This window comes from Chlorocebus sabaeus, chromosome 15, assembly GCF_047675955.1.
Source record: "Chlorocebus sabaeus isolate Y175 chromosome 15, mChlSab1.0.hap1, whole genome shotgun sequence".
Classification (NCBI taxonomy): domain Eukaryota; kingdom Metazoa; phylum Chordata; class Mammalia; order Primates; family Cercopithecidae; genus Chlorocebus; species Chlorocebus sabaeus.
The window spans coordinates 4,147,335-4,170,301 of NC_132918.1; the positions used below are offsets into that span (position 1 = coordinate 4,147,335).

At 39.4% G+C, this 22,967-nt stretch overlaps 1 protein-coding gene across 8 annotated transcripts in view; it reads right to left on the bottom strand.

Moving 5' to 3' along the window:
* Positions 1 to 22,967, bottom strand: part of MAP3K13 (mitogen-activated protein kinase kinase kinase 13) — a 193,653-nt gene that overhangs the window by 61,374 nt on the left and 109,312 nt on the right. For 4 of the 8 annotated variants that reach the window (XM_073023379.1, XM_073023381.1, XM_073023384.1 and 1 more), the window contains one exon: positions 5,206 to 5,295. The exons of the other annotated variants lie outside the window; for them this stretch is intronic. The gene's annotated coding sequence lies outside the window, so the exon portion shown is untranslated. The remainder of the gene's footprint in view (positions 1 to 5,205; positions 5,296 to 22,967) is intronic. 8 annotated transcript variants of the gene reach the window in all.

Sequence of the window (22,967 nt, forward strand, 5' to 3'; positions counted from 1 at the left end):
TGGCTGTCTTCTGCCCTCTCGGTGCCTCTCTCCCTGTGCAATCTGGCTCAGGTACCCTCATAGGAGCTGATTGTTTAGTCCTTCCCATTCATAAGAAATCAAAACTAGTATATATTAGAAGGAGACAGAAAGGAAGTGGGGCAAGATTTTTGAATGTGGAGAGTCAAAGGGAAAAAGATAAGGAACATCGGAGGGGTAAAGGGCAAGCTTGGAATGGCACCCTTACCAGAAGAAAGTACTATGGGGGCCAGGCGCGGTGGCTCATGCCTGTAATCCCAGCACTTTGGGAGGCTGAGGCAGGCGGATCACCTGAGGTCAGAGTCCGAGACCAGCCTGCCCAATATGGCGAAACCCCGTCTCTACTAAACATACAAAAAATTAGCTGGGCGTGGTGGCAGGCGCCTGTAATTCCAGCTACTCGGGAGGCTGAGGCAGGAGAATCGCTTGAACCCAGGAGGCGGAGATTGCAGTGACCCGAGATGCTGCCAATGCACTTCAGCCTGGGCAATAGAGGGAGACTCCATTTCAAAAACAAAAGAAAAACAAACAAACAGACAAACAAACAAAAAACAAAACAAAAAAGAAAAGAAAAGGAAAAAGAAAAAAGAAAAAGAAAGGACTCTGGGAAGGTCTGAAGGTGAGGTGATGCTACTGCCGCCCTTACAACAGGTCCCGTTCTGCAAAGGGCGCAGGAAGAGCTCCCATATCTGCCCTTGAGGAACACTTTCCCTGCCTTCTGAGTTTCTTGGCCCCAAGAGGAGGAAGTGGTTTGTGCAAAATTAGTCGGCAAGAGTTGGAGACAGCAGCAGCTGCGCATTTGGCCGGGCACTGCCAATTTCTGGAAATTACCTTGGTTTTGTGCCAAGATCCCAGGATGCAATGTAGAGAGAAAGAGGAATGGAGGAGGCAATGTGGCCAAATGGCTCTCAAATTCTTGGATTTCTATCATAGAATACAATTTTTCCCATGTTACTAATTGAGGATTTTTATAATGATCAGATTTTGAATTTTATATCATAAATATGAATAAATCAAAAGATTTTGGACAATTTAGCCCCACAAAGTTTTTGGTGTGACTAAAATTGAATAAAAAATTAAATTAAGCATTATTTCTACAAGATTTATTGATTGATGCTGAGCTCTTTCTAAGCTACCTTCTCTTTACTTGGCGTCTTCTTGCCTATCTTTAAAAATGAATAAAACACTGCCATCTTAGCCTTCTGGTCATTTCTCTAAAATTCATATAGCGGTTGAGAAAGTAAAATAATTTCTGCTGCTAGGAGCATCAATCCCATTTTAAAATTGGATGATGTTACTTGTGCATAGTAATAACATAAAATGATCTTTCCAGGATAGAGGTCTGTCACCCAGATCTTAATTTGAACTTTGAAAACGTTAGCTAGCTTTCGCGAATGGAGTTATATGATTAGAAGTAGGTGGCTTCAAATCAGATAAAAAGAATGGCCTACAGTCGTGCCTTTATCCCTACTTATTCTCCTAACTGTGGACCATCTCCTGAAGTGCCTATTTGAAGGAACAATAAAAACTCAATCGACGAAATCACTGACCTACCTCATTTCACCTTCTTTATAACATTTCATTCAACAATTACGCATTCAAAAATATTGATTCCATGTTTGCCATGTACTTATATTTTCGGTTAAAATTATGAATGTTTAATAATCTTGAAGTATGCTGGAGACAGCAAAAAAATAAAAATTACAAAGAAGCAAATTCTCCATGGTGACAAATTACCTTCTGAATACCAGTACCTATAAATGCAACTGTGATTACAGTTATAATAAATTTTTTGTAGGCTTTAAAACCAATAAAGATACTTCATTTTCAGAGTAGTAGTGTGTAAATTTATCAAGAAATAGAAACTTGTGAGACTTCAAAAATGCCTTAAGTCAAAAGTGAAACATCTTGACCAAAGGAATGATTTATCCATAAATCATATCATAAATGCTATCTCCCTAAATCTTTAATAAATAATATATAGTATTTTAAGTATTAATATTCAACATTTTCTGACCTAAATCCAACTTGCCATGTGAATGAAATCAATAACTTTAAATGTTTTAAAAATAAGCTACAGACATATATGTACCTTTAAATATATCAATATTAATAGGTATAAAAAGTCAAAATGTTTATAATTAAGTAAACATTTTAAGAAATTAGCTTTAAAAGGTCAACAGTGGTTATTATTGTTGTTCTTTGAAGTTTTCTATATTTTTCCAAATTTCTACCATTAGCATGTATTATTTGTTTAATCAGAGGTTTTCAATACAAATCCTTGTTGCTTTAAACAAACAGATTAATGGGCCCACTTCATTATATTTGCAGATATGAAAAATGATGTGAAATGTTAAGGATACTGTCAGGAAAGCTAATTGTCACTGTGTGCTGAGGCTTGCAAACAGGCTTAAAAATAATTATAGGCCAGATGTGGTGGCTCACGCCTGTAATTCCAACATTTTGGGAGACCAAGGTGGAAGGCTCACCTGAGGTCAGGAGTTCGAGACCAGCCTGGCCAACATGGTGAAACCCCAGCTCTACTAAAAATACAAAAATTAGCAGGGTGTGGTGGTGCACACCTGTAGTCCCAGCTACTCAGAAGGCTGAGGCAGAATTGCTTTAACCCAGGAGGCAGAAGTTGCAGTGAGCCAAGATCATGCCACTGCACTCCAGCCTGAGCAACAGAGTGAGACTATCTCAAAAAAAAAAAAAAAAAAAAAGAAGGATTATAAATTCAAAATGAAAAGAAAAGTGAACTTAAAAAGATGACAATGAGCAAACAAAAGTTAATGACTCCTATTTTGTTTTTACCTTTTCTACTGATGAGATTCACATTCATTTTAGAAAAGGTAGAATGATCATGATTAAGAGAATTGAGACCCAAAAGAGATGAAGAGACAAGAACGTATATCGGTGTCTTGATTATTTCCAACTTCTAAGGTCCAGATGAATTACATGTGAAGGCACCAAAACTCTTGCATTTAGGATTTACAAAAACAACCTTTGGTAAAGAATTATCTTCAGGAACTATGAGCAAGACAGTTGTTCGTGGAAAAGTAGAAGATAAAGAAATACCCTATTTTTTTAAAGGAAGATTACAGAATATATAGAACTATGAACTTGAGTTGGTCCCTGATAAGACACTAAGTATACAGTAAGCATTCAATAAATGCTAGTCCCTTTCCTTTTCTTTTCCTTTTATTTTGTGACTGTTTCCTCTCTCTTTTTGGAACTCTCCTAAGACACATAGTTTGGGAGAGCAAGAATTGAAATGGTTTAAAAATTATTATTAGGCTGGGCGTGGTGGCTTAAGCCTGTATCCCAGCACTTTGGGAGGCCGAGACGGGTGGATCACGAGGTCAGGAGATCGAGACCATCCTGGCTAACACGGTGAAACTCCGTCTCTACTAAAAAAATACAAAAAACTAGCCGGGCGAGGTGGCGGGCGCCTGTAGTCCCAGCTACTCTGGAGGCTGAGGCAGGAGAATGGTGTAAACCCGGGAGGCGGAGCTTGCAGTGAGCTGAGATCCGGCCACTGCACTCCAGCCTGGGCGACAGAGCGAGACTCTGTCTCAAAAAAAAAAAAAAAAAAAAAAAAAAAATTATTGTTAAATGTAAAAGTTAAAAGAAAAATAAAATTAAAATTATTTTTAAAGAATTTGTTTTATAGCTGGGCAAGGTGGCTCATGTCTGTAATCCCAGCATTTTGGGAGGCTGAGGCGGGAGGATTGCTTGAGCCCAGGAGTTCAAGACCAGCCTGGGCAACACAGTGAGACCCTGTTACTGCAAAGAAAAATTAGCTGGGCATGGTGGCATGTGCCTGTAGTCCCAACTACTCACTAGGCTGAGGATCACTTGAGCCCAAAGGGTCTAAGCTGCAGTGAGCCATGATTGCTCCACTGTGGTCTAGTTTGAACAACACAGCAAGGGTCTGTCTCAAAAAAGAAGTGCTATAATATACACTTTAAAGTTATTTCTCATCCAAACAATCAATATTCAGATGTACTTCATCACATTGAGAGTAATATTGTAAGGGCTTAAGAGAGAAGGCGCTAGAGGAAGATAGATCTGGATTCAAATCGTAGTCACTAACCTCACCATAACTCTCTCTAAGCCTCAATTTTGTCGTCTATCATTAGCAGTAACAACAGAATCCACCTCATAGAGTAGATGATTATATGAGATAGTACATATATAACATATAACATATACATATATAAAAATAGCCTCAATATTTGTTAGCTATGCAAATCTTTAGAAGAACTAGAATAAACAGATAATACGTCAATATGCTCAATATATATGTGAAATCAAGGGGAATAAAAAGAAGGGCAAGGGAAAGACAAGTAAGCTTTTCTTTAGGGAAGTGATAAGATGAGAAAAGAGAGCTAAGAAGAGGGGAACGGGTTGATATATATAGAAACTGAGGCAAGCTGAGCTTGTAACATTCATTTGGTATTATCAATGAAAGCACAAAGAATCAATAAATAGTGAGATACCAGGTGAAAAGGGTAAAAGCAAGATGGAAAATAGGAGACAAAAATCCCAAATGTATGCAACTTCTTTTTCATATTTCATTTCCTTTGTCTTTAATTACAGCAGTTATTTTTACATTCTAGGTTTTAATTACATTGCACACACAAAAAGGAAGGTTCTACATGGCTATAATGTTTGGGAGAATATTAATACTATGTAGTTCATTTGGGAGAAAAAAATTGGCCGGGCGCAGTGGCTCACACCTGCAATCCCAGCACTTTGGGAGGCCGAGGCAGGTGGGTCACCTGAGGTTGGGAGTTTGAGACCAGCCTGACCAACATGGAGAAACCCCATCTCTACCAAAAATACAAAATTTGCCGGGCGTGGTGGCACATGCCTGTAATCCCAGCTACTCAGGAGGCTGAGGCACGGGAATCACTTGAACCCGGGAGGCAGAGGTTGCAGTGAGACAAGATCGCGCCATTGTACTCCAGCCTGGGCAACAAGAGTAAAACTCTGTCTCAAACAAAACAAAACAAAACAAAACAAAACAAAACAAAAACAAAAAAAATTAACCCCTCTGTTTTTATATTGTGATGTTAAATTAGGAGATGATTTCATTGACTCAAGAAAATATCTCTAGAAAAACATTGCTTATGCTTTAAACATAAGAATAATTAGACCAGGGCAGGGTAGGGTGGCTCATACCTGTAATCCCAGCACTTTGGTAGGCTGAAGCAGTAGATCACTTGAGCCCAGGAGTTCAAGACCAGCCTGGGCAACATGACAAAACCCCGTCTGTATTAAAAATACAAAACAAAAATTAGCTAGGCATGGTGGCACATGCCTGTAGTCCCAGCTACTCAGGAGGCTGAGGCACGAGAATCTCTTGCAGCCGGGAGGCAGAGGTTGCAGTGAGCCGTGATCGCGCCAGTGCACTCCAGCCTGGGAGACAGAGTGAGACCCTACCTCAAAAATAAATAAATAAATAAATAAATAAACAAACAAAATCTATGCCATTGGGGAAGTGATGGGTAGTGTGCTGCTTAGTAAGAATAGGCTGGCTCTGCTGTCAGGAGATTCATGACTCTAAGCAAGTGAGAAGGGAGGAAAACTCTTTAAAAAATGTGTTTTAAGAGTAGAGACAGGATCTCACTATATTGCCCAGGCTGGTCTTGAACTCCTGGCCTCAAACAATACTCCCACCTCAGCCTCCCAAAATGCTAGGATTACAGGCATGAGCCACCACGCCTGGCCAAAAAATCTTTTTGAAAGAAATCATATTATGAAAATTTTCTTTTCTCATTAAATTCATTGTCAGTATTTAGATTGTTTTGTTGGACAGTAAAATATAACTAGAGATATCAATATATAATACATTCTGTACTTATGTTATACTATGCATTAAAATCAAATAATTCATTGCCAGTTTAATATTTCAGACTGTTGAAGAGCATCAGTAACAGACTTCGACTTCCAATGACATAAATGAAAGTTCTCACAAAGCTGCAGATGCTACACACTGTTCCTGGGCAAGTCCTAGATATACTTGGCAGGCAAGATGTCATCAAAAGTCCTTCTGCCATCCTTGCATTGCTTTTCCAGGCCTTTCTTAAGAATGGCAGAATCATAGATGGTTCAAGTTGGAGGGAGCAGTGATTGGGCCATGCCTTCTATTTTTCAAGATAAACAACTAAGTCTCATAAGTTTGTGAGAGTAGAATCAAACATTGTTTATCTCTGTACCTTGTCCTTTTTCTTTTCCCGCCATCTAGCCTCAGCACCTAGTGCAGAACCTTATATAATATGGTGGAATTCACTTTTTGGATGAGAAGATTTTATAGGCACACAGAGCAATGTGATAACATATTAACAACATTTATTGAGATTATGTGAAACTGCTCTAAACACATTTCCCATATTCACTTCTCTAATCCTCACATCAACCCTTTGGGAAAGGTACTATTATTACCCCTTGACAATAGTTGGTGAAAAACTGGGGCACAGATAGTTTAAATGACTCACAGCTACTAAGTGGTAAAGACAGGAATTGAACCCAGTTCCACTCCAGTTCCACAGCCTGAGCCCAAGACCAACCCCTTAACCACAACACTGTATTGTTGATATTATAATGGGCTTCTGTTTAACTAAAAAAGGTCTAGGTCAGAAAAATATGGAATAGGCTCATATTTTACCTTGAACTTAGGTTCTAAACTTAGGGTGAAAGGTACAAATTCTTAGCAATAACTAAAGATAATTGGAGAATTCTAAAATATGCTCACTTTCTGTAGGATTTACTCCATTCTGGTTTTTGTTTTGTTTTGTTTGTTTTTTGAGATGGAGTCTTGCTCTGTTGCCCAGGCTGGAGTACAGTGGCACAATCTCAACTCACTGCAACATCTGCCTCCTGGGTTCAAACGATTCTCCTGCCTCAGCCTGCTGAGTAGCTGGGACTACAGGCGCGTGCTGCCGCACCCAGCTAATTTTTGCATTTTTAGTAGAGGTAGGGTCTCACCATTTTGGCCAGGCTGGTCTTGAACTCCTGGCCTCAGGCAATCCACCCATCTCAGCCTCCGAAAGTGCTGGGATTTCAGGCGTGAACCACTGCTCCCAGCCCCATTCTGTTTTTAACATTAAAACTCTATACTTGCATCATCCAATATTGTAGCTTCTAGTTATATGTAGTTATTTAACTTTAATTAAAATTAAATAAAATAAAGGTTTAGTTCCTCAGCTGTGCTAGTCCATTTTAGGTATTCAGTAGCCACATGTGGCTAGTGACAACCATATAGGACAGTGCAAAAAAATAACATTTCCATCATTACAGGAAGTTCCATTGGACAGTGTCGCTCTATGTGCTTTATTCATATTAATAGATTGATCTGTTCTAAGGATTAACCAACATTGTGGCTCCCTTCCTACATGGGGATTTGCTAACTGCACAGCACTCCACTACCCTCTTTAATATGACAGGTTTGCAACCATGTTTTACTAATATTTGTGAATGATTTAAGTATAGCTCATTCTAATGATGATTCATCAGGATCAAACTGAATTGGGGATTTCATCTTTTAAAAGACTGTCCAGGGAATCACAGCCAGGTGTCTAAAAGGAGTCAGAGGAATAATTTTCAATACCTAAGTAGGTTCATTTGTGGAAAATCTAAAAAATGAAATTAGATTACTGCTACCATCATTCCTTGAAGCTCCTAATCACAGGTCTAGTGTAGGTGAAAAGCACAAACCTAGGGGAGGGCTAATGGAGGAAAAGGTGAATAGGAACAGAAGTTTTACCAAATCACCAGAAGTATCTGTCACTTCTCAGAGGAGACTGTGTTACACATAACCAGGACAAAAACTCCAGGATGAACAAAGCACTCCTGACTCTGGATCCAATGTCAAATTTTAACAGAGCAGTAACCAAAGCCAAATTAGTGAGAGATCCTATTGTTTTAGACTTTTACATTTCTTGTGACTTACTGTTGTTTTTGTTCACAGAAGTAGTCTTGAGTTTTAATTTTTTAAAGTAATGATTCAATCAAGATGATATTCTAGAAAATGTGTGATAGAACATTTTGAGCTTTACTGACAGTAGAAATCTGAAATTGTCAAAGATTGGCCATTTTTCACTTGTCTTATGTCACTGTTTTGGAATGACTTTGTGCTAGAGTGTAATCCATACCCATTGTTTAATTATTCATTGAGGGTAGTTTCAATTTCTACTCCCAATATATAGCTGAAATTTGCAGACTATTAAAGGATCCTAGATAAATCCCATCTGTCCAAAACGAGGATGGCAAGGAAGAACATCAATAAATATTAATTATTGATTCTAAGTGCTAAAAAAAGATACATATATGAGACAGTTCTAATGGAAAGAAAAATAAATGCAAAATAATAAACTATTTGTGACAGAAAACAATATGTAGTCCCTCAATACAAAGATAAATATTACAAAGGATAGACTTTAAAGACATATTTAGGCTGGGCATGCTGGCTTACACCTGTAGTCCCAGCACTTTGGGAGGCTGAGGTGGGAGGATCACCTGAGGTCAGGAGTTCGAGACCAGCCTGGCCAACATGATGAAACCCCGTATCTACTAAAAATACAAAAATTAGTTGGGTGTGTGGTACACGCCCTTGTCCAGCTACTCGGGAGGCTGAGGTAGGAGAATCACTTGAACCTGGGAGGCGGAAGCTGCAGTTAGCTGAGATCGTGCCACTGCACTCCAGCCTGGGTGACAGAACAAGATTCTGTCTCAAAAAAAAAAAAGACATATTTAGCTGCCTCCCTTTAGGAATCATAATTTTAATTCATTACAAGTGCACATGGTTTCATTAAGTGCTCCTAAAAAGTTGCATATAAATCACATTTTAAAAATAACATTTAAAAATCACTAATAGAAATTACTATTTGAAGTATCACTGATAAATCTACTTGCAAAATGAAGAATCCTTCTGAAATGCTAATGATTGCTTTATCATTGTACTTGTTTGCTTAATTTGAATTTTCTGTTGTTTCAATGTCTAGTATTAGTTGTTTAATTAAACATCAATTTCATAACTCTTAGTAAATTTGCCTGAGTAGGTGGTGGTGTATCCAGCAAATGTACCTGAGAAGTTAGTATTTGTCATGGGCTTGGAAACCGTATGCCCAAACATGTTAGAACTGTGTGCAAAATAACAGCAATAAGATTTTATACAAAGGCTTGATGACTCTTATATGAGTAAACTGTGAGGTTTTGTACATGGGTTTCATGACGTACATTCTGGCTATATGCAAATGTTTTTCCCTTCATTTTCTGATTTTTTCTCTGTGTTCTAAATAACTGATTGCAAATTCATGTGTATGCATGTCTAGCTGTTGCTGAAGCATGATAATCTACCTATAATCTACAGTTAGGACATCTCATAAAGTGAGGACAAGAAGAGACAACTCTGCCTGAAGAAGCCAGGAAAAATCAAGGGCCCTTTTACCTAATACTTTGCTTCCGACGATAGCTTTGAAGGGGGAGTCATTGTTTTTTGTGACATCTGTTTACAAAAGGAATGGGTATAACAAAAATTCACTTTTCTTAATAGCCCATGGAAGAATCTTATTCATAAGCTGAACCTATTTTTTTTTTTTTTTTTTGAGACAGAGTCTTGCTCTGTTGCCCAGGCTGGAGTGCAGCAGTCTGATCTTAGTTCACTGCAACCTCTGCCTCCTGAGTTCAAGTGATTCTCCTGCCTCAGCCTCCTGAGTAGCTGAGATTACAGGTGCACACCACAACACCTGGCTAATTTTTGTATTTTTAATAGAGACAGGTTGCTCCATGTTGGTCAGGCTGGTCTTGAACTCCTGACCTCAGGTGATCTGCCCACCTCGGCCTCCCAAAGTGTTGGGATTATAGGCATGAGCCACCGTGTGGGCCTATTTTTTAATTTTTAAAAATTGACACATAATAATTGTACATTGTTACGGGATACAGAGTGATGTTTCGCTACATGCAATACATAGTGAGCATATTGGGGAAATTAGCATATACATCATCTCGAACATTTATCTTTTTTTGTGTTGGGAACATTATTCTCTTTTCTAGCTATTTGGGAATACATATTATTGTTAACTATAGCCATCCTGCAGTACTATGGGACATTATAGCTATAGAATTTATTCCTCCTGTCTAGCTATAATTTTGTATCTTTTAACAAATCCCTCCCTATCCATCCTTCCGAGTCTCTAGAAACCTCTGTTCCACTCTTTACACCTATGAGTTTAACTTTCTTAGCTTCTGGGTATGAATGAGAACATGTGGTGTTTAACTTTCTGTTACTGGCTTATTTCACTGAACATAATGTCCTCTAGGCCAGGGATCCCCAGCTCCCAGGCCGCAGACTGGCACCTGTTTGTGGTTTGTTCGGAACCAGGCTGCACAGCAGGAGGTGAGTGGCAGGCGAGCATTACCACCTGAGCTCTGCCTCCTGTCAGATCAGCAGCGGCGTCAGATTCTCACAGGAGTGCAAACCCTATTGTGAACTGCACATTTGAGGGATCTCATAAGGTTGTGCGCACCTTATGAGACTCTAATGCCTGATGATCTGAGGTGGGACAGTTTCATCCCCAAACCATTTCCACCCACCACCCACCACATCCCTGGTCTGTGGAAAAACTGTCTTCCACGAAACTGGTCCATGGTACCAAGAAGGTTGGGGACTGCTGCTCTAGGCTCATCCATGTTGCTGCAAATGACAGGATTTAATTCTTTTTTATGGCTGAATAGTATTCAGTTCTATACATATACCACATTTTCTTTATCTATTCTTCTATTGTCAGACACGGGTTGATTCATACCTTGGCTATTGTGAATAGTCCTGCAATAAACACTTAGGGGTGCAGATACCTCTTCAGTGTACTGGCTCCTTTTCCTTTGGGTAAATACTCAGTAGTGGGGTTGCTGGACCATATGGCAGTTCTATTTGTGTTTTTTTTGAGGAACCTTCATACTGTTCTCCATAGTGCTGTACTAGTTTACATTCCTACCAACAGTGCATAAGAGTTCCCTTTTCTCTGTATCCTTGCCAGCATTTATGTTTTTATCTTTTTGATAATAGTCATTTTAATGGGTGAGATGATATCTCATTGCGGTTTTGATTTGCACTTCCCTGATAATCAGGGATATTAAGCTTATTTTAAATTAATTAAATAGAGACAGGGTCTCGCTCTGTAGCCCAGGCTGGGGTGCAGCGGTGCAATCTCAGCTCACTGTGACCTCCGCCTCCTGGGTTCAAACAATTCTTCTGCATCAGCTTCCCAAGTAACTGGGACTACAGGCACATGCCACCATGCCCGGCTAATTTTGGTATTTTTAGTAGAGACGGGGTTTCACCATATTGGCCAGGCTGCTCTTGCACTCCTGAACTCATGATCTGCCCACCTTGGCCTCCCAAAGTGCTGGGATTACAGGCGTGAACCACTGGGCCTGGCCTCCAGTCTGCAATCCTAAGGCAGGACACACACTCCTTGCATCATCTCAGTTGCCCTTGTCTGATCTATGTCCAACTCTAGTCCACCTTTATATATATATATTCATACATTTTTTATATATATATTTCATTGGTAGACGCCTTCTGATGATGCCCAATGTGGTAGTGAGATGGCCAAAAACAGCACACAGAGCAAATTTCATGTCTAACCTCCCATTAATGCAAGGTTGCCCTAGGACTGTAATAAATCAGATTGTAATGAAGCCTGGTATATTACAAATAGTTGTTGTCCCATGTTTATTACATATGCTTATGATGTGCTGTAATTGCAGAGAATGCAGGTTTTCAAATCAGAAATACCTTGTTTATTCCTAGCCACTTATCTGCTGTGAAGTCTTTGACAGTTATGCAAATATTCTGAATACTAGTTGTCTCACTTGTACACAGGATATACTAAACCTCCCTTTTGGGGTTGTTGTAGATGCAAATCAAACTAATCGGCTTTTTTTTCTTTTTTTTTTTTTTTTTTTGAGATGTAGTCTCACTCTGTTGTCCTGGCTAGAGTACAGTGGGATGATCTCAGCTCACTGAAACCTATACCACCTGAGTTCAAGTGATTCTCCTGCCTCAGCCTCCTGAGTCGCTGGGATTTCAGGCATGCACCACCATGCCCGGCTAATTTTTGTCTTTTTAGTAGAGATGGCATTTCACCATGTTGGCCAGGTTGGTCTCAAACTCCTGACCTCAAGTGATCCACCCACCTCAGCCTCCCAAAGGGATTACAGGCTGGGCTAACAGGTATGAGCCACCACACCTGGCCTAACTAGCATTTTACTGAGTGCTTACTATAAATAAGACCCTGAAAGCTTCAAATGGTTTCTCTCCTGAAATAAGTTTGATTTCAACTGCAAAATTGGAAGATTTCACTCTATACTCCCACTTTCTGATTTTTCCCCCTAAAACTATTAAACAAGATTTCTAGTTAAATGTGACGGATTGAACATAAACATTTTATCTCTGCTCTGCCCATGCCAGACTCTACCAAGATAAAAGTGAGGAAGAAAAAAAAAGTGGCTCACACCTATAATCCCAATATTTTGGGAGGCCGAGGTGGGAGGATCACTTGAGTGTAGGAGTTCAAGGCTACAGTGAGCTATGACCATGCCACTTCACTCCAGCCTGGGTGACAATGCAAGACCCTGACTCAAAAAAAAAAATAAATAAATAAATAAATAAATAAATAAATAAACTCAAAATGCTACGAGGAAATCTAAAATGAGCAAAGACAAAAGGCTACATATTGTATAATTCCATTTATATGAAATCCATTTATAGAAAAGACAGCACTACAAGGACAGAAACCAAATAATAGGGGCCAGGTGTGGGAACTGACTAATAGGGGCAAGGTGTGGGGAAGAGGGAACACACTTGAGCATTCTTCCCCCTTAATTCCAATGCTGAAATTGGCAAAATGCACTCTGAAGCTAAAGTCCCCACGCTGTCCTGAGCAATAGTAGAATCACCAGAAGGCATCAACAAACTGCTGGACACTGATACTTTTCCTGACACTTTGTCAAAAACACTTAAGATGCCTTTGACAAAGTCCATTTAATTGTGCACGGTGTGGCAAACTTTGTTAAAATGCAGTCACTCTGCTGTATAGTTTAATGTTCTGTTTTGTGTGTATCAGAGTTAATTTTGTATTTAGAATCCTTTAGCGCCCTTTGAGACGGAGGCACCGCTGGGCGTTTCCAAATGAAAATTACTAATCATAAGTCTAGACAACAAAATGACGTAAGAGTTTAGCACAGTCAGGGTTACATGTCTTTAGAATCTGAGCCATCCCTAGAGATTCCCACTCCAGAAAGTAGAGGTAGGTTAAGTCTCAAGATCTAGGGTCTGGTGGTGGCAAAAAAAAAAAAAAAAAAAAAAAATGGTTTAAGAAAGAAACATTATTTATATCTGAGGGTTCACAGACAAATAGATAATCAGTTCATGTACAATTTCCATCATTTACTGAGGCAAATCAACTTAGAGTGTCCTTTCCATATAATCTTTAGAGTTTCTACTGTTCTTTTATGATTTTCTTTTCTTTCTAGGCGTACTTTTAATATAAATTTTTAAACTTTATTTTATTGGATAAAAATGTTGTGGGAATATACCCCACATCTCTTCTGGAATGATCCCACCCCACTCTATGATTTCTGGCTTTCATTTAAAGGCTTTTTCCCACAGATCCCCTTTTTTACTTGCCTAACATGAAAACAAGTCAGTTCATTAGTGAAAATGGTTATTGCAATGGGGCATCCATTCAACCTCAGTAGACGAAAATGAATTGAGCACCAAAATTTAAAATATGAAAGTAAATCATTATTAAATACCTACAGGAAAAATCACAAAATCCTTACATATAGTCTGTTAAATGACCTTCTTCACATAATAACTGAAATGACAATAGGGCTAGAATAATACCAAAAACTCAGAAATTAACCCATCTACAATACTTTGTACAATCTAGGCTTTGGGATTAGTGGCTTTTTCTCTTAGCCTACATATGTCTAATCCCATTTGACAAAATTAGAAGGCATGCTTGGTTATGGTTACAGAGAAGTTCAAAGAATAGTCTGATTATTTTTTAATCCCAGTAGATTCAGATGGAGATTCTGATTTATTCCCTCTTTCTTGCTTTCCTTACTACCACAAAAGAATCAAAAGACTTAAACTGCACAATAGCTAGAATTTAGTTTGAGAGTTAAAGTGTTAGCATAGAAATGTATTTAGCATACTTCTAAATATGCCTTCCATGTTACTGGCTTTATTTCAAGCCTTTTCTTGACATGGCAGTACAATTTAATTAAGGAAGGTGCTACAAAAAGAATAGTTGGGAACTAAATTGCCGGCTAGGAACGGCTAAATTGAGATTCAAGTGGCACCCTGGGCTTCCTGTTTTTCTGACTTCAAACTGTTTTAGGTAATTTTTCCTGGCTACTCTGGGACCTCCCAGTCCTTTTAAACTCTTCTGATACTGAACTCTTACTACTTTTTCACCCAGGGTCACGACATTGTATAATTCTGGGGGGACTCATTCCCACTGACAGCGCTGCTTTTATTATTTATCTCTTACACAAATGCTTCTAAAAGTCAAAACTATTTCTAACAAGATCAACTGACGTCAACTAGCTGTTTCACTTTAGGGAGTTAACACTCAGTGCTTTTCCAATTCCCTCACTCAGTAAACATGTATTGAACATGTGCCAGATATCACGTTACGATGCCATGGATAATGGAATAGACCCCGGTTAGATAGTCCCACCCTCAAGGAGCATACAGTCTAGTGTGTCAGCAAGTAAACAAGTAAGGCAGACTTTAGCCTTCAAGCACAGTATAAGCACAGCAGGGGAAGCAGCAACTATGATTGAGATACCAGAGAAGACTTCACAGAAAAAGAGACATTTGAGCAACAAAGGGAAGCCTTGAAGAAAGAATCAGAGTTACACCAGTAGAGAATGAGTGGAGGATGGAGAGAAATGAGGCTGCTGCCTGGAAGAAGACACATATTCTGGCCAAAGGAACTGTGCAAAGAAAAGAATGGAGGGCAAGAAAATAAATAGCATTTTCCAAGAATAGCAAACAGTCTGGAAGAGCTGGAACATAAGGTGCATAGACAGCAGTGATCAGCACTGCTCTAACTATAGGGTGGTGCCACATCATAAAAGGTTTTGAATGCTGGGCTGACGAGTCTCTTTTCTCTGATCAAAAGAATTTGGCCTCATAGAAAACATTACTCATTACTTATGCAATGATCGGAAAGCTTTTGTTCAAGACCACAGTAATTGGAAGGTGCAAATGTGTAGTTTCTGAATTTATGTGATTACATTAAATAATGTGTATATACCTTATTAGAAAAATGACATTGTTTGGTGGCATAAAATTGAGGCTGAGTTTCTTTTAAGTCATTCATTGGCAGGGACACATTCTTCAGAACTACTTCTAGAAGTCTAACAGTAGTCAGGTAGAAATAAGCATGCTCGCCTTAGAGCAAAAAGAGGTACGACACAAGAAATGTTCAGCGTGCTGAAACGCATTGCTAATAAGAACATCAACTAAGGACTTACAATTTTATACATTGCCAGTAGGGTGGGCTACAACATTTGCAGGACCAGTACAAACTAAAAATGAAAGACCCCTTGTTTAAGAACTATTAAGAATTTCAAGATGGAGATACCAGAGTATTAAACCAAGCATGGGGCTGGGTGCAGTGACTCACGCCTGTAATCCCAACACTTTGAGAGGCCGAGGCGGGTGGATCACCTGAGGTCAGGAGTTTGAGACCAGCCTGGCCAACATGGTGAAACCCCATCTCTACTAAAAATACAAAAATTAGCCGGGATTGGTGGTGGGCGCCTGTAATCCCAGCTATTTGGGAGGTTGAGGCAGGAGAATCGCTTGAACCCAGAAGGCTGAGGTTGCAGAGAGCCAATATTGAGCCACTACACTCCAGCCTGGGTGACGGCAAGACTCTATCTCGAAAAAATTAAAAATAATTAAACCATGCATGGGTCCCTGTGCAACTGCGTAAGTTACATACCCATGAAGCTGGTCTGATTGCCAACCCTAACTTTTAATGACAATCCATTCTGTTTCCATAGCCTGACATATGTAAAACAACTCTCACGTTCAAGTGTAAACTTTGCTACCGATTTGCCCCCAGAATTGATCCCATCTCCACCACTGTGCTTTCCTCCCTGCCTTCACTGGCAGTGGAGACCACAAGAGTTCCTCTTAGAGAAATGCTGACACCTTCATCTGTTCTTATAATGCTATTTTCTGCTTATTGAAAACAGGCTTTGTTTCCTTGATCTTTTGTGTTTAAAATTTCCCCTCTTTATAAAGTCTTCACTAATCACAGGTAAAATAATAAGTTCTCATCTATTTCCAGTGTTTAATCTGACACTCATGTAGTATCCAGGCTACTGTTTATGCAGAGTGTAACTATGGTTGCTACTGCTGCAGGAAATGTTAATGGTGGTGGTGGCAGGTACCACTTGCTGAGTGCCTAGGCACTGTGCTGGGCATTATACAGTCCTAAAAATTGATCACTAAGTGATCCCACTGTTATCTGATGTCCTTGTTCTTTATATTTTAGTCCCATTCTTCAGCACCTTCTCCAAAGAAAAAGGAAAGGAATAAGGGGGAAAAAAAGCAAACCGTAGGTCAATTTTGCTACTTGTTAATAGAGTTGGTAACAAAACTGTGACTGTTTAAAGAAAGATATAAATAATTACCTGATTACAGCTTCTCTATTATCTATGCATTTCATTTATTCTCTTGACCTGTGATGGATAAACCGGCCATTAGGTTTATCTGTATCTATAAGTTGGCCATTTTAGGTAATAAAACCATAGAGGAAAGATATCGTGTCTTGTTTTTGTTTCCCAGCTTTACTGAGGCCTAATTGACAATATTATGTTTACAGTAAAAAATAAATTGACAAAAATTGTACAGTGTGATGTTTTGAGATATATGTATATTGTGAGATGATTACCACATCCAGTTAATTAGCATATCCATCACCTCACCATATCTTCTTGAATTACATTAGTACAACATATACATAGTCCTAATTGTGAATGGAGAAAAACCTAAAAACAGAGCATTTACTGTAGCTATAAATTCTATTCAACCAATTAATAAGTATGTACATTATGCTGTGCCTTATGCTTCATGCTATATTTAAAAAGTTCAAGTTTTCATAAATGTTAGTGTATTATCACCACTGAAGAAATTCAGATAAGACGACTCGGCGGCCCTGAATCAATCAAGATGTGTGTTAGTTCAGAGTGGGGTTAATTTGTTTAGACTTCAGCAATTTCAGAACAGCAGCGGATCTAAAGTCAGATACTCTCAACTGATCTGAATTAAACTCTTTTGATTAGATTACGCCTCTCTGCTTTAGCTAGATAGGAATTATTTCAGTCTGCTAACAATTTCCAAAGCACTCTATGTATAGCTGAGGTTTGGCAGGGTTTTTCTTATCTCCATTTTGCCTTTTATATTTTGATTTGGGAAGACTATATACAAGTATTTTCTAAATATGAGAAGCAGGGAGGTTTTTCCTTTTGCTTGCATCAGATATATCTAGTACCTCCGGACGTTTTGCCTCCTGGGCCACAGCTTAACAGCATTAGCAAAAGCAGTTCAGCCAGGGGGGAACTGAACAGCAGCTGAGTCAGTCTAATAATTTACACTGGGGAAAGCCCTTGGAATTCAGAGGCACAATGCCCAGCTGGAGAGACAGATCTAATCTCTGCTAATGATGTTCCTGCCTCTCTTTCCTATCAGGGCTAGGTTTTTTACACATGCACACATAATTATATATGCACACTCAGAGTCCAATGAAGCCAAACAACACAGCGCTCAGGATTAAATTACACAGTAAGACTTCCAGGCGTCATCTGGCCTCTACGTCCTAATAAATGTTGTCCATGGTTCACGCTGTAGAGATGTTAGAGATCTTAAGAATTCAACAGCATAGACAATAAATACTAAAATTCAAAGGGGAGAACATTATGATTTTATTATGAGAATGGATATAATAAGCTTGACTTCTTAAACAGACTTAAATTTTAAAAGTACACACTAGAAGAAAGCAGACTCCAGACAAAGATGTACACAGTAATAGGTAAAGAGGTGAAGAAATAACACAAAAAAAGTTTTAAAAAAACCACCCAAAGCAAAAATCAGTAGATAAAAATAATTTGTAAAAAAAAACCTGACAACAAATAAACAAATTGTAATACTACTACTAATAATAATTTGTATGTGCTAAGGCCCGAGAGGTTTTTCTTTCATTGATATATCCCAAATGAGTATAAAGTAGCCTCAACAATAGCCTCCCAGCAAATACAGTGGCATCTTTCCTAGGACAGTTTTTTAAAATTATTATTCTTATTCTTATTCTTCTTCTTATTATTATTATACTTTAAGTTCTAGGGTACATGTGCACAACGTCCAGGTTTGTTACATATGTATACATATGCCATGTTGGTGTGCTGCACCCATTAACTCGTCATTTACATTAGGTATATCTCCTAATGCTATCCCTCCCCACTACCCCCTCCCCACAATAGGACCCGGTGTGTGATGTTCCCGTTCCTGTGTCCAAGTGATCTCATTGTTCAATTCCCACCTATAAGTGAGAACATGAGGTATTTAGGACAGTTTTTAAGAGCACCTCTCCACGCAAGGTGAGATTCCCAAAATTCCAGAAAAGCAACACTTATAGTAGGGAGAGTCCAAGTAAATAATTCTTGGAATTAAAATAGGAGAAATAGAAATAGCCATAAATGGGGAAAATACCAGAGCCCTTGTCGACACCAGCACCACGCTGTCGGTCCTCAACCCTACCTCGATTAAAAACCCTCTCCCTTGGAGTAAAGAAAAAGTCCAAATGGTAGGGGTTTCAAAGTCTCTTATTATAGCCTTTAAACAAATCCCCTTCAATTTTAATTAGGAGAACTAGTGGGGCATCACCTTTTTCTTATAGTAGATAGTGCCCCCGTACACCTACTAGGACGGGATTTCCTAGAGACCTATAATGCTCACATCTCATTTTCACAGAAGGGAGAAATGATTCTCAACTTGGCAGATGCAGAAGACTTACAAAAGCCCACATGTGTATCATGCTTGTGAAAGTTAATCAAGATAATACACCTACTAGGACGGGTGTCCTTCCTTGAGCATTATTTATCACACTCAAGCTTTCAAGACTATTGAGTAACTAAAAATTATAGGTTATATTTTCTGGCAGGAACTTGGAATGCAAATAATCTGGGTTTCCAGGTAAGAGGTCACTCTATAAGCATTAACAATCTACCAAAAAGAAAGAGCTGACACTCTCCTATGAAAATCCAGGAATCTCACCAGCAATTGTGCCTCAAAACCTCATTTCCACATGGAAGTATGCCAAGAAAAATAAGCCTGACCATGTGGTTGTTTATTTTTTATTACAATGCATAACGGTCTTCATATACTGATGAAACTTTACTTACTAAAATGTTCAAATAAGTACATGTATTTTTATATAAGGCCCTTTGCAAATGACTTCAATTATTTTAAAAAGGGGGAAGCAATTTAATCGTTAATGCCTCTGCCGCTTTACTGAAGTAAATAGGGAGTGGTGGGGTAGGGGAGTCACCATCTGGGGCTATAAATTATAATCCTGCTACACGGTAATGGACAGAGGGCTGATCCATGAAGCTCCCCGAGGAGATTCCATCCATCAGTGCAGCCATCCATAGCAGGGGCTGAAGACAAGGGCAGCCCTGAGCCCAGACAGGGAGGGGATCTGCCCCAGCAGCACGATACAGTGCTGTCAGCTTTTCAAAAGCAACTCTCACTCACCTGCTCCCACACAAACTCATCAATTCAGGAAATTACAGGGAAAATGCTCCCCCTTTACATATTGGCAATTAGAGGATAATTTAGGATTCAAAGAGTCCTGGGCAAATAAAGTCCTCAAGTGACAGAAAACAAGCAATAGGCTTAAGGCTGCTTCACCTATACTTAGTTAACTTGCAAATATCACTTGAAAAGAAAACGGTGATATTATTTACCACAAAATGAAAACTACAAATGATATGTTCACCTGGCAAGAAGCAACACTACCTGCACACGTGAGCTTGTATAAACTTGCACAGCCCCCAGACAAGGTGCCCTAGTGGCCAGTGATTCTCTTCTGCCTCTTACTGCAAGCTAAGAGCTTAGCTGCTTTGGATTATTTCCCAAATATAACAATGTTAAAGATAGTATTAGCAGATCAAAAGAAGACAAAAAAAAAAAAACAAAACCAGGAATGATCCTAATAAGAAGAGAAACAGTGCGGAAAATGGAGTTAATTGAAACAATAAAAAAATTACAAGTCAAAACAAAAAAAAAGACTTAGAAACACCTAGCAGCCTTATAAGCACTTGAGATCATTCTTAGAAAGAGAATATAATTAGAATTGCTGAAACAACTGTGTTTTCTTGCATGCTGCTTAAATACATAAGATTTAGCTCTTTCGTGTCTTTGAAAATATTCAAGGACTTTTATAGATGTCCTCACATCAGTTCTCCCCACAGCCCTCTGAGAAAAGCACCCACCCAATTTGCTACTGAAATCACAAGGCTACATCTAAAAACTCCCATTTCTGTGAGGAGAGTGGTCACTTAGATATTTGCTATTCTGCTCACTGACTCAATAAATGCTATGTTAATCATCTATGGTGCTGGCTCTGTGTTAAGCAATAACAATGATGCAAAGATGAACAAAACAGTGGACCCCTGCTCTAGAGGAGTCTACTAGAGGAAAAGTAGATGAATAAATAGTTACCATGTAATGTGAGAAGCTCTTTAAGGGAAGTGGATACAAATTACTGAAATACAAAGAAGGGAAAATCCCCATCCAGGATGGCCAGGGAAGGGGTATGGAGAATATCATCCAGAGGGGCAACCTTGGCAGACGCAGGGAGGCAGGAAGGAAATCACATGGTTGGGGAGAGGGACAAACATCAGCAGGGCAGGTGAGAGGTGATGAGAGATGTCGAAAATAGGGCTGGAAAGGTGGATTCGAGGATTTTTTTCTTTTTTTTTTTGATTCGAGGATTTTTTTTTTTCTCCTATGGACAGAGAACTATAGAGAGGTGAAGGGAGGTGACATGATTCAATTTGAAAGATGATTCTGTTTCAGGGTAGAAAATGGAGGGAGGGCAAATGAGGTGTGGAAAGAGCTCTAGGGAGAATGGAAAGAATCTGAGCAACACTTTGGAGACAGAAGTAACAGGATGGAGCGACTGGCTGGATGTGATGGTGACAGGGTTTTCTAGTGTGGAGGACTCGATCCTACCACTAACTGAGGCAGGACCTCCAGCAGAGGGGGTGCAGGGCAGAGGAGCTGCAGGGAGGAGGTAATGAGCCAGAGTTTATTCTTTCCTATAGCCATCAGGCAGGGAGGGAAATAAGGAAGTAGCTAAACTGTAACTGGGGCAAAGAACTACAAATATTGTTAGAGAGATGAATACAAGGCAAAGGTTTCATATCTCTCTCCTTCCTTCCTTCCTTTCTTCCTTCTTTTCTTCCTTCCTTCCTTCTTCCCTCCCTCCCTCCCTCCTTTCTTTCTTTCTCTCCCCTTCCTTCCTTCCTCCCCTCCCCTTCCCTTCCCTCCCATCCTCTCCCCTCTCCTCCCCTCTCGTTTCCTTTCTGACGGAGTCTCATCCTATGCCCAGGCTGGAGTGCAATGGTGCGAGCTCAGCTCACTGCAACCTCTGCCTCCTGGGTTCAAGCAATTCTCCTACCTCAGCCTCCCGAGTAGCTGGAATTACAGGCACGCACCACCACGCCTGGCTAAATCTTTTTTTTTTTTTTTGTATCTTTAGTAGAGACAGAGTTTTACCATGTTGGCCAGGCTGGTCTGGAACTCCTGACCTCGTATCCGCCGGCCTCGGCCTCCAGAAGTGCTGGGATTACAGGCTTGAGCCACCGCGCCTGGCCTCATATCGTCATTATACTCAGGACAGGAGAGTTACAAATTTTATGGGCCCATTTTATCCTCAGCTTTTGGTGATCAGTATTTTTTCTCCAGGGTAATTTTGTCACTTTCCTTTGTTTCTTTTTCCTCCCCTCACTAACACTAATATACACACGAATAAGCTCTTCCTGTCCTTTCCTCAACCCAACAGTGTTCCTTTCTTCAAAACCCTCTGTCTTCCAAGAGCCACACGTTGGTTTCCTCAATAAATCAATGATGGCAAAAGGATGCGATGGTGAACATAAATAAAAAACTACTATCATCAAAGCCCAAATCTATATCCCCATTAGCTACATAAGCTTTATTGTTTCACTGCTTTCTTTAACATTTAAGTCTTCTGAGTAGGACACTTGGCTACCTCTCAACTCTAATGACAATCAACAGTTAGGACTGTGTAACGGGGGCACCACTGTTCCAAAGGCATTTTAGACCAGCTGTTATTTCCATCAATATCAGAGTATATTTGTATTGACCATGAGCACTTAGGCTCTAGAGAAAAATGATTCTGATTTGACATAATCTGCAAGGAATAGAAGAAATGAGTGCATAAGCATAAGAAGGAAGTCGGTACCACAATTCAGCAAATCTTTCCTGTGTGCCTGCTACATGCTAGGCACCATGTTTCTCAGAAGACATATGGGGCTAAAATGGTGTGAAGATAACATCTTCTTTATCTTTTGGTATGCCTGACATATTTCATAATTTTTTAAAAAGAAAGAAATAGTGCCTGCTCTTCAGAACTCAAGTCTAACCTAGTAGGGGATATGGTAATATCTTGTAGGGGAGACAGCCACAGACTCAATTAGTTCTAATGAAGGCAGACTGTGCTAAGTACTTTTAACAGAGGCACTAAGTATAGTGAGATTAAATAGGAATAAAGAGATTACTCTTTCTGCTTTTGGGGAATAAGAGGCTGCTCATCTGCCTTCATAGGATATGA